This window comes from Crocodylus porosus, unplaced genomic scaffold (assembly GCF_001723895.1).
Source record: "Crocodylus porosus isolate Cpor-Errol unplaced genomic scaffold, CroPor_comp1, whole genome shotgun sequence".
Lineage (NCBI taxonomy): Eukaryota > Metazoa > Chordata > Crocodylia > Crocodylidae > Crocodylus > Crocodylus porosus.
The window spans coordinates 31,864,221-31,876,325 of record NW_017728906.1 but is presented as its reverse complement, the minus strand read 5'-3'; the positions used below and the strand labels follow the sequence as shown (position 1 = coordinate 31,876,325).

Sequence of the window (12,105 nt, the reverse complement as noted above, 5' to 3'; positions counted from 1 at the left end):
TACAGACATTAAAAACACCTGAGGCAGAATTGATCTAAGTTACGCTGTTATCTATAAGCAGCGTAGTTTTGATCAGTAGTGAATGAAACACACATTCACCTTTGTTTCGGGCCGAGGGCGCAAATCTTAGACCAAGTTCTGCCATTTTTAAACCAATCTATGGGTGCCAAAGAAATATGTGTTCTGTTATGGGTATAGACCAGTTTCCAATCATTTATACTAGTAGAAGTGTAATGTCAGTCCCTGGCCAGGAAGTAAAGCCTTTTCCAGTCAGCTCCTCCTCATTCTTCCCTGCCTGTGTAGATATGAAATTAGAATGGAACTGCCTGTGTAAACTGGAAACTTTTTTTCTTTTCCTTACAATTATAAAGTATAGCAGGGGACAAATGACTGTGGAAGAGTCTGCCTACCTGTCATTTAAGGACATGCCCACAATACGTAGTTTCAGATTAGATACTTGGTTATTCCAGGATCAAATTAAATGTGAAGTAAGTTGCAATAGCAAATTAAAACATCTTCCAGTCTCCTCATCTCACACAGCAACTTCATTCCTACTTCTCTCTAAGGTGCTGGACTTTCCATGTGTGATCCAGGGGCAAATGGATAACACAATATTCAGCAACAACCAAGCATTCTTAAACTCAGCAAACTTCTTTTTGGGGGTGTCTAGGCTTAGGGTTACATTTTTTTGACAGGCCTCTTAAATACACCTTCCAAATTCCAAAGGGAATGCAAGTACCAATGCATATTCTACAGGCTGAAAATCTTTTAGTTTAATGTCCAGACCTTGCCTGTAGAGGTCAAAATGGGGAACTGTAATTACGAAGTGCCCAATTTTTCAGACAAATATGCATTTTTGTATCTTGCAGATTCTCACGTTTTCCCGGCTTGCTTTTAGAGTCCTTTGCAAGTTGTGGTTCCCACTATAAAGTTTTCCATAACTGTCGATATCAGTATTATTTCAGGGTTGGTACTTGTAATTGTAAGTAAAATGAGTGGCTTTAAGCACTAGGAAAAGTTTTGGTGCAGCAGGAGGTGCTGAAGGAATTATTGCTGTTTACCAAGATTATGGGATATCAGTTCTTTTAACTTTAGAAAGGAAATTAGCCCTATCAGTCTGGAGTCAGGCAGGACAGAGGGCATGCTGGCACCTTGGAGGCTAACTGATTCAAGAGAGCATGAGTTTTTACAGGCGACAGGCTTTCTGTTAACATTAGAAAAGGAGCAAGGTGCAATCAATTGATACAAGCAATATTATGTGGCATAGCAGAAGAGGCAGAGGCCACCCTTACTAGGCTTGTAAGCTAGCACTGGTGGTAACAAGATATCCTCAGGAAGACAAGGAATGTGATTTTGGCTAGGACTTTCCCTAGGGTGCAAGGTAGCAGAAAAACTCCATGCCTCTCTTTCCCTTTCCCCCGTATCCTTTCCCAGCATAACACCTGAACAGGGTTTGCCAACATCTGGCCCTGCACTTTCAAAGCAAACAGTTTCACTTCTGTTAAAAAAATAGTTTAAATCTACATATACTTAAACAAATACAGATGAATAATTAGGCATCAGGCTGACATCAGATCCCAGCAGGAAAACAATTGTTGAGCTGCCACATCATCCTTGTACAGTACAGATGATGATAGATTTGGGATTTGAAGAGATTTCTTCTTCCAGAAAAAACAATCATTTTGCAGTGTTAGCTCTCTAAGCAATAAAGTGTAGCAAAATATATGAGCAGGATTACTAATTATGCTGCATCAAGCAGTTCCGTTACTTAATAGTTAGACTGGAATGGCATTGTACAGCAAAACATGATGGATGCACATTGCATGCTGCATGTGTATAGCCTTTACTGTTACAAGAAGTATAAACCTTTGTGGAACAGCTGAATACTTTGACAAACCTACACCAGCTCTTAAGAAGAAACAAAATGTTACATACTGACTGTGTGCATCACATCTCTGACATTCAGAGCTGAGGGGAAAGGTTTCCTTGCAAATGTATGAGCCACAAAACTCTGATAAGAGTGAGCTTGACTGATCATAAGAGCACAAGGGCTCACATGCAAGAGAAATTTTGATTATGAATCTCCATGTCCAATATTTTCATGTGCATCTGAGAGTTGCTCTTCCCTCCTGGAGATGGGAAGGAAAATAAGGAGAATCACCAATGCTGCTGTTTTCTGAGGAACTACATACAAAAAACCCAGCCATCTTATCACAGCAAAAAATGCAACCAGCTCTAGGGAGTGGGGTAAATAAAAGGTGCCCTACTACTAAGGTGTTGTATGAAGAGCCTGACTACAAATGGCAGGCAACTAAGTTGCAAGTTACCAAAAATACATATATACACAGAAGGGCCCTGTTTACAGTACACCTAGGAAAACTTAACAATGATTTTTTTATTTTATTTTATGCATTTAATATATTACAGCAACAAAATACATCCTTAAGGTTAAATATAAAAATGCTTAACTGCTTTGGAAACCCAGAGCCAAGAAGTAGCTCAAGTTTAAAAGCAACTTACTCTGGTTTGTTTAAGAACAGTTACCTGTGTGTGCAGGCCATCAAGAAAAGGAATACAGAATATTAAAAATCTTTGGCTGTGTTTTAAGTCAAAGTTAAAAGTAACTATTGTAATTATGGTTTCTTTTTTCTCCAGCCCAGATTCTTTTATTTGTAATAAATAAATAAGGGTGAGTCTTTTGCAAGCAGAGTAGGACTTGCATTGTTCCCTTGCCTAATAATGACCCTTCTTTCCTCCTCTAAATTCAGATTTAAATAAACAAATGGGGACAGTTTGGAAAAGGTCACACTTGATCACTTAGCAGTAGCTGTGAGGAGATTGAAAGTAGGAGGAGAGGAGAGTATCTACTCTTGCTTCTCTGAATCACTTGCCTGAGCCAGAGACAGTGGTGATGTACTCCCGCAGGAGCAGAGACAACTTGACTATAATGATGAGAAACAGAATGCAACCCAAAAAACCATCTTGCTCCTATAAACAGGAATGAGCAACACTGATATCTTCATTAAGCAAAGTAAATCTTCTTTCTCCTTCTCCTTTGATCTCTTTGGTTTGAGTTCAGTGTAAACCTATGTGCACAGTAGCTTAACCTGAGGAGTCCTCCATGTGTCCCGTCTTTCCCATACCTGACCTGTATTGAAGACATACATTGTAAGTTTGTTTCTCACTTTTCATACTCAACTAGCAGTTTTTTAATTGTTTTGTTTCTATAACTATTAAGGCCTGGAATACTGTCAAAAGCTCTCACAGATGTTCCCCATTGCACTGTATTCGCAATCACACAAAGCTCTCTGTTTTAGCTTCTTATTCTTTTCCACACTTGTTTTTTTAATTAGGAAAATGGTATCACCAGGTAAGTGTCACACTTTTAGCTTCTTTCTTTCCCTGGAGATCTCAGAACAACTACAGAGTCTCTTTCTTCATGTTCACTGATAAACTTGGTCCCTGCGGGGTAGAGTATTAGTGCTGATAGTTTTTAGATGGCTCAGATTGTAGAAAAATAGGAGATATAAATCAGATTAACTGTAAATCTCTATTCTGTAATGCCTGTTACAGTGACAATGAATTCTGGTTGCTAAGGTAAGTTTTTCTTCTTGTGTTTTACTTCACTGTTAATTCTCCAGCTAAATGAAATACAAATTTAGCAGCATAGGTATGAAAATACTCCCTAAATATGGTTTCCCTGAACCATGGCAATGCTTTTGTTACAGAGCAAGTAAAATGTACTAGGGCTGTGCGAGGCTTCGGACAGAGCTTTGGATCCAGAGAAGCTTGGGATGCTTCAGGGTCAGAAGCAGAAGCACGTTCAGGTCGAAGTGCTGCCTTGTTTGGCTTCCCGAAGTGCTTCGGAGCCACCTTGGAGATCCGGCCATAGGGTATAATGGGGAAACAATAAAATATCTATAACTTTGGGGTTTTTTGTCCAATTTGAATGAAATTTCAGGGGCAGTAGACTCTGCAGAGAAGATGAAGCTTACCAAGTTTCAATAAGATAAGTTCACAAGTTTTGGAGAAACTGTACCCCAAATTCTTGAAAGTAAACCTCATGTCACATCTAGGTGTTACAACATAGCAGGGTGAAAACTGCAGGGGTGGTAGCTCTTACTGAGGCCACAAAGCCTGCCATGTTTCAAGAAGACCAGTGCAGGGGTTTGGGGGGAAACTGTACCTCAAGCTGTGGACAAGCAAAACTGGTGCCATGGGTGCTTGTGGGACTGACTGTGTCTGTCTTGGGGCGGGGAGGGGAGACACTGCTGCAGGCCTGGCTGCTGAGCTGCTGTGTTACCTGTTACCAATCAATCATGATTCACTCAGGGACTCAGGGACCAGCTCAATACACAGGACCTAGCTACTACACAACAACTTAACAAGCATCAATGAGCACATACAAAACCAGGCTAAGGAGAGGAAAGACTCGATACAGACAATCAACTGCCCCAGGACAGAGACAGTCCTGGCACGAGTTTTGCCTGTCAGCAGGTAGGGGTGCAGGGCCCCAGAACCCCTCTGCACCCATCTCCTCCACAGCTGGCAGGCGTCGTGGCCTCAGCAAGGGCCACCATCCCTGCTGCTGTCACCCCGCTGCGCCTTAACACATGCAGTATCACCCATGGCACCAGTTTTGGTTGTCTGCGGCTTGAGGTGCAGTTCCCCCTGAGCACCTGCACCAATCTTCTTGAAACATGGCAGGCTTTGTGGCCTCAGTAAGAGCTACCACCCCGGCAGTGTTGACTCCCCCGTGGTGTGACACAGAGCCGTGACATAAGTTTGGCTTTCACTAATTTGGGGTACAGTTCCCCCCAAACCTTGCACCAATCTTCTTGAAATTTGGCAGGTTTCATGTTCTCAGAAGAGGCCACTATCCCTGTATGTTTCATCCAAATCAGACCAAAAACAACAGAGCTATAGATATTTCATTGCTTCCCCATTATACCCTATGGCCAGATCTCCAAGGCAGCTCCAAAGCTTCAGAGCCGCTTCGACTGGATGGAGGCAGAAACCTGGTCTGGAGATCCAGATCGGATCACGGCCATCCAAAGCAGTCAGATCCGAAGCTGGATCAGATCGCTGCCAACTCGCACAGGTCTAAAATGTACCTGTTATTCACCTACATTGCAAAGTACATTGAGTAATACCTTGCTTAGAGACTCCCAGTATAGGTACTGTAGGTTAGTATAGAGTCAGCGGGTAAGGCAAAGATAAAACCAGGGACCAGGGACCCAGTCCTGGCCCTTAGTTTAGACAACACACCATCTTTCAGGTAGATAATTATTTCAACTGTTCCATGATACGATGCTTTTGCACATGCCACCTAGAATTGCTTTCTTTTTCAACTGTCATTTGGTTTTGCAATCTCATAACTAATTTGCTTCTTAACGTCAGAAGGAATTTTTGTTTTCCAGGTTTTCCCCTCCCTTAGGTTATGTGTGTTTTGAATTACACTGCTGCATAGCACTGTCTTCCCTTTAGCTAGAAAAACATTTACTTTTAACTGAATCATCCAGCTGGGACATGGGTTTTAATTAAAGGAAAAGGGTTCACAAGCTAAAACAATTTTTGTGAACTCAGAAGACGTTCCAGATTTTTAAAAAGCACTGAATCTCATGAGATTTGGTCTGCCCTAGGTTTTGAATCTTCTTATGATATAGTTAAGACATTTTAATTGTGAGAAATGCAACAGAGACCAGATGCTCCACTTCCATGTCAAACTATGCAGAAGCACTGATCTCCCACACTTAAGGGCCTGTGTTTACTTGGAATACTGTCTCATTATCTCTGAATGGTAGGATTGATATCAGACCAATTTGCCCATGTGGCATAGCCATGCCAGTTGACACGGAAGGGATATCTCTTTTCTGAAGGGATACAAGAACTCTCTGTTCCGGTACCAGCCCATCCAAACACCTCAGCCTACCTACGATTTTCCTACAGCATAACTCTCAGTCCTTCATGGATGCCAAAGGCTGTTCTCCTCCATCCACTCAATCATACAATTTTCATAAAAGTCCCAAAAGCTAGCTGGAATTTCATGAGAGAGGAACACACAGCAGTAGCATGATTTTGTGTCCCTAGCATAATAATAAATAAATTTAATTGAAAGGCGCTTGGTCCTTCAAGGAAGTCCTATGTATGAAGAATTAGAGCTTCCTGTAATATTTGGTAAACTCTATAGTCAGGAGACTAGCATGGATTCATAGATTTAACAGATTTTAGGATCAGAAGGGACCTATTAGATCATCAAGTCTGATCCCCTGCTGTAGGCAGGGAAGAGTGCTGGGGAAGGAAGGAGTGCTGGGGATCTGCTTCTATACTAGGCAGAATCATGTGACTTGCCATTGCTGCTGTTGCTAACAATTTCGAGCTCTGCAAAATGAATTTGTATAAAGGAATTTCATGCACCAAGATGCTGAGGCTACCACGCTCATTTTTATTCCTATTTTTACAGTCCACTCCAAGTATTTTAGATCATGGCTTGAATGCACCTAAGTGAATATTCAGGTGGCCAAGTTAAACATTTACTAATCCTAAAGGTTTCCCAGTAAGTTAAAAATTACCACTCCTCCTCCTTCCTCTTTTCAAAATAAGAGACAGCTGCTAAAATTATGAGAGAATTGAAGATTTTTCCAGGTAGGGCTGCATTTTCAATTGATAATATGCCTATCATAGATAAATCTATTAGCCCTGCTTACAAATCAATTATTGAATGAAAAGTTGGGATAAATCTTGACCTATTTTTTTCATTTTATTCATGCATCCTGGGTCATTAGCATACCCCCTATTATGGAAAGACTTATGCACACGATTAACTCGATACTCTTTATGTAGTTCCCTTGAAGGCAGTGGAAAGTCATGGTGTATAAAGTCAGTCACATGGTAAGTCTTCGCAGGGTTAATATGTGCATCTTAAATGCCCAGTTAAATATCCAGTAAATCTTGTAACTGAATCAACCGCATAAATTGAAGGCCGTGTCTATGCGGCAAAGAAATTAAGCACATGCTTTAATCCCTTTAAAAATCCAAATGACTTAAACACATTGTTAAGTGCTGATGTGAATAGGTTTGGCTTGCTGAATAATAATTAAAGAGAACTCAGTGTTAGGGTGAAAAAAGGTTGCCGCCTCAATTTTAAACAAACAGGAAAAATATAGGGTCAAGTACTGAAGTCCTTATGGTCTTTAACCCTATATAGCCAAAATTGCAAGACACAATGGGACTACTAGGAAATGAAAGTTTCCCCATATGGTTTGATTTTTTTTAAGTTGTTGTCAGTTTTGTATCCAGCAGCTCCAAGCTTCTTGCTGTGTTGGAGAGATTAAATTATATTTTAATTTCACTTCATTTTATGTCTGTTGAGTTATTTGGGGATGGGTGGGGGCAGGCACAAAGTTTGAAGAGGCAAACATAATTAACTTGCCTTAAAAAGATTAAATCTTGAGATCACCTGTAAAATGTCAGTTAAACTGGATTGCTAAATTCATCTTTCTCTTTTGATTATCTGACTTACTGTATACAAAATATATTGCTATGCATTCTGAAGATAATTAGTATGGTAGATTAGCATTTTCCAGATATTGCTTCTATATTCTACATGTTGATTCTAGTGTTACCCAATATGGTATTTGGTGCCTGTTGTGCAGGTTGCAGTCAGTGGAGTTTTGGTTCACTAGAGACATCAAATGAAGAGCAATCTTACAAATATCTACTGGTGGGTTGAGTCCCTACTACCAAGAATAACTCCATTGACTTTGTTTGGACTTATACCAGTGAGCAATGTGCCTTGAAACAGCTGAAAGAGTAGATCATTCAGCACTGACCCTGCAGTGAGCTCCACATGGAGGGACTCATACACCCAAATAGAGCCTTACTCATTTTACTGAAGATGCTTGGCATGTCATCATCTGACCTCTGGCACTTGCAGAAAGTTATTTCCTTAGGCAATTTTCTGACCTCCTGTATCCAAACCTGGTATGCTCTTGGGAGAACTAGAAAATTAACTTCCTTTTATTCCTTCAAAAATCTAGTTTGTTTAATCAGAACAGAGTGGCTTTGATGTTGTCAGCATCATCCACTAGTAGGTGAACAATGTAGATATTCAATGCAGTGCAAGACATGGATTTATCACTTATTTGTCCTCTTGCCTGAAAAACATATTCCCTGCACATCAAAAGTATCTTTATTGAGCAATTACCATGTCAGCACTTCTCAATTGTATGATGTTTTGCTCTTTTTTATGTGAAAAACACAAGATGGCATAAAATGAAAACAACAGCAGTTTCCAATCTGTTGGTTTAGAAAGACAAGCAGAAAAAAAATAAACAAGTCGTGAAAAGTTCAGAATGCAATCAGCATAATTCAGAATGTTGCCATGACACATTTCGGTATGTGACTATACTGAAAATTTAATTTTCTATTTTTTTTTTTTTTTCCATTGGACTCTTTCTGTATTTGGAGCACCAGAACAGATGGCAAGGCCAACAAATTAGTGCCGAGTTTAATGTCCATAAAATATATTTTTCTAACCCAAGCTGAACAATAAACTCAATTTACTACCATGTAACTGCAGTTTTGGTTAGTGTGCCTCCATTCAAGTTAATGGAGTACTTCATGATGCATGAGTTGCATCCATTCCCAGTCCACATAAAGGTCTCCATGTATTGCATTTCTGTCTGCTTTATATATCAACATTCTGTTTTGTGCAGGTTACTGTAATGCTCCAAGTATCTTGTCTAGCTACTAAAGTCTTATTATCACTTGGCCTCTCACTCTGAACTGTTAGCTGTTGCTTTCAGTTCATCCACTTCTTTACGTTCTGAATCTTTCTGTCAAAATGATGCCTTTCTGCTCAGTACGCTTCTCAAATTATGAGTTTAGATCTGTTTATAAGCAGTTAGTCCTGTTTCATCTAATAGCCAAGAAAATTAAGTGGACAGGACTCCAGCATGAGTCTTGCAGTTTAACTACCCATTTTTTCACACGTTACCAGGTACCACATGTTCCGAGAGAGTAGAAACAGAGGAGAGCAACTGAAAGTACATACCATACTTTGCTTAACATTGCATCACTTCTCTTCTCATGATAAACAGCACACTAAAAATGTTTTGTGTTTTACACTCCATCTGTAGTTACTTTAGTCAAGGGAATAAACTGGAGTAGAACAACAACTTGCTAGAGGATTAGCTAAAGCAGACAGATGCAAGTTTTTAACTGCTACTTGTCATAAACTTGAACTCTACATGTCTATGCAGTAAAGCAAAAAAAGGAGCCAGGAACATGATGAACTGACCTGAGTACACTGAAATATGATCATCAGTTTATTTTCCATTCCCTAGCTATTCAGTGTGTATGTGTTTGAAAGTTGCTATCCATTGCTAGAATGCATCAGACTAAGGCACATGAGTGAAACTTTTCCATATCTAGGACAAAGAGAAAAAATAGAGAACATATGAGCAAAATACATACAGATTAGTTTCCTCAAGGATGTTCTCTCCTTCAGTAATTTGCAAGTGTCTGTTTTTTATTGTATATTGTTACTTAAGGCATTATTTATTATTTGGGCCTGTTAAATGATATTGTACATGCTGGACAAAATTATACCCAGATATTTTACAGCAGTTGAAACGTTTAAATGTTAATTCTTGATCTCTAGCAGAAAGATTGTATTTGAGTAAACTAAACTTATGGCAAAATCATATGTGATTCATTATTCATCCTTTCTAGGCATCAAATGCCAGCAACAGTCATAATTTGAAATTGGTATAAAAGAATCTCCTATAACATTGAATTTTACATGTATACAGGTATTTGCTAAGGAGGAGATGACATCCAGGTTAGAGATTTTCCAGGAAAATATTTTTGTGCATGCTTGGATTTAAGACGAGTTACTAGTAAACAATTACCTGTAAAATGTGGAGTTTAATCTTGCCTTACCCTTGTACCCAAATTTTAGGTGCATGATTCAGGGTATAAGAATCTAGTAGCAATACCAAACACCTCAACAATGTCAATATAATACTGACTTTGAAGATGATTTAGAGAGGACTTGACAAACTTAGTATTGACTGAGAGCTCTAGCTGGCTCATTAGTCAGCCCAATTTAAGAAAAATCAAAATCCCCCTTCTGAGGAAAGATGTTGAATTTGAACAGAGCTGAATCTTGTCACAGTGCAATTTAGCTGGGTAGCATCTTTAGTGCAACTAAGCCCGCATGCAGCAGCATTGCCTGCCTACCTCAAGCCTTCTAACATCACATGTCACAACCTAAATAGTGCAAACGGCTTAAGTTTTGCAATTGTTCTTCTTTGAGTCCTTCTGCATTCAGAATCCATATTTTTAATTTTTTCCCCCCATTACTATAATAAATAGGCCTTTTTTTCTAATGGAAGGCAACTTGATATTTTCTTACACATCCAATTCCTGAGAATTACAGGTGATTTTTTCAATAAAAATTCTGATTCTTGGGTATTAGGTGTGTAACAAAATACCAAATATTAGAAATTCCACAAACTACCCGGTTAGCATCAGTGTCTGCATCAATCCTTGATTTGAGAATGATCTCTACCACAGCTGACTGATGAATCTTGAGGTGACTTCCAAGTCTAATCCTCAAGCCACAGATCCATCCACAGAAGTTGCAAGTCTTTCCATAGGGAAGAGTAGGCCGTACCTCTGATTCCTTTCCTTTTCCTTCTTCCTGTCTTTTCTCTGCTTCAAGGGCAAGATGCTTTATCTCAACCCAGTGCTCAAAGCAGGATCATCCCCAACTAGATCATCTCAGCCAAACCATTGCCTAGCTGGGTCTTGGAAAATGGAGATTCCACCACCTCTCTGGCTAACTTGTTCCCATGTTTTACTATCCTTCTAGTGAGAAAATTCATCCTAATATCTAACCTAAACTTCTTTTGCTGCAATTTAAGACCATTGCTCTTTGTTCTGTCGTCTGCCACCACTAAGAACAGTTAAGCTTCATCCTCTTTCAAACCCCTCCTCAGGTATTTGAAGGATGCTATTATATCCCTTCTCAGCCTTCTCTTCTCTAGACTCCTTCAGTTTCTCCTCAGAAGTCATCTTCCCCACCTCACAATTTTTGTTGCCTTCTGCTGGACTCTCTCCAATTTGCCCGTATCCTTTTAGTAGTGGGTGGCCCAAAAGTACTGAAGATGTAGCCTGACCAGTGCTAATCAGAGGGAAATAATCACTTCCCTTTACCTACTGGCACCTACCTGCAGCCCAGAATGCTGATAGACTTCTTGGCTAGGGACAGACATTCACAAAGCCTGAATTGTTTCAATCTTTGCAGGTTAGTCTAACCTGACTAGGGTGAGCTGGTTTGAAACTAGACAGACATTCTCTATGGACTGAAGAAATTCAGACATAGGACTGTAGTGGCTCAAGCTAAAACCTGGGGGGTGCTAGAGCAGCCCTGCCTTCCCTTCTGCAAGGAGCTACCCTGAGGAGGGCATGGCCAGGCCCTGGCAGGACTCTCTCATTAGGGAGGTCTGTCTGCATGGTCCCAGGCTTTTCCAGGCTGGCTGCTTAAGGGGTGGGAGTGCTGCCAGTCCCCAGCCCTGGGCTAGCACTCTGAGGTAAGCGGGGGTGTGCAGTGCATGCATCTGTTGATGATACAGAGCTTTTCAATTTCCCTCCCTGCTTTGTCATGCTGTCTGCAGCAAACTGATAGGTGAGCAAGCCAGTGGCAGTAGCAGGGGAGTGAATAAGAGTCTTATCCTATTAGCAAAACAATAGCCTCTTTCCACATTATTACTTCAAACTTCTAAACAGCTTACTGGATGACCTGTTGATTAGCTCCAAAAGCCCTAAGTGGTCACTGTTCTATCTGCCTGTCCCAGTGAAACTGGAGAAAGAGACACATACAAACACCTCTCTGCATTAGCTAGCATACCACATGCTGCCTATGGTCCCTGCTGTGGCAGAGAGGAGGAAGGGATCTCTGCTTAAGCAATGAGTGGTGAGAACGGGGGGAAGAGGAGGGCACAGGGAAGCCAGCAGACCCTGCTGTGTCTGCAATTCTGTGTCGAGCTCCAACCAGGGAGGAGAGGGAAGGGGCCAGCCCTGCTGTGGAACAGCAGG

General features: G+C 40.6%; 1 long non-coding RNA gene across 2 annotated transcripts in view; it reads left to right on the top strand.

Moving 5' to 3' along the window:
- LOC109305738 overlaps window positions 1–12,105 on the top strand; it is a 137,883-nt gene that overhangs the window by 27,034 nt on the left and 98,744 nt on the right. The window contains exon 1 of one of the 2 annotated variants that reach the window (XR_002099695.1): window positions 6,277–6,891. The exons of the other annotated variant lie outside the window; for it this stretch is intronic. This is a non-coding gene — a long non-coding RNA (uncharacterized LOC109305738). Of the gene's footprint in view, window positions 1–6,276; window positions 6,892–12,105 lie in introns of those variants that run through there. 2 annotated transcript variants of the gene reach the window in all.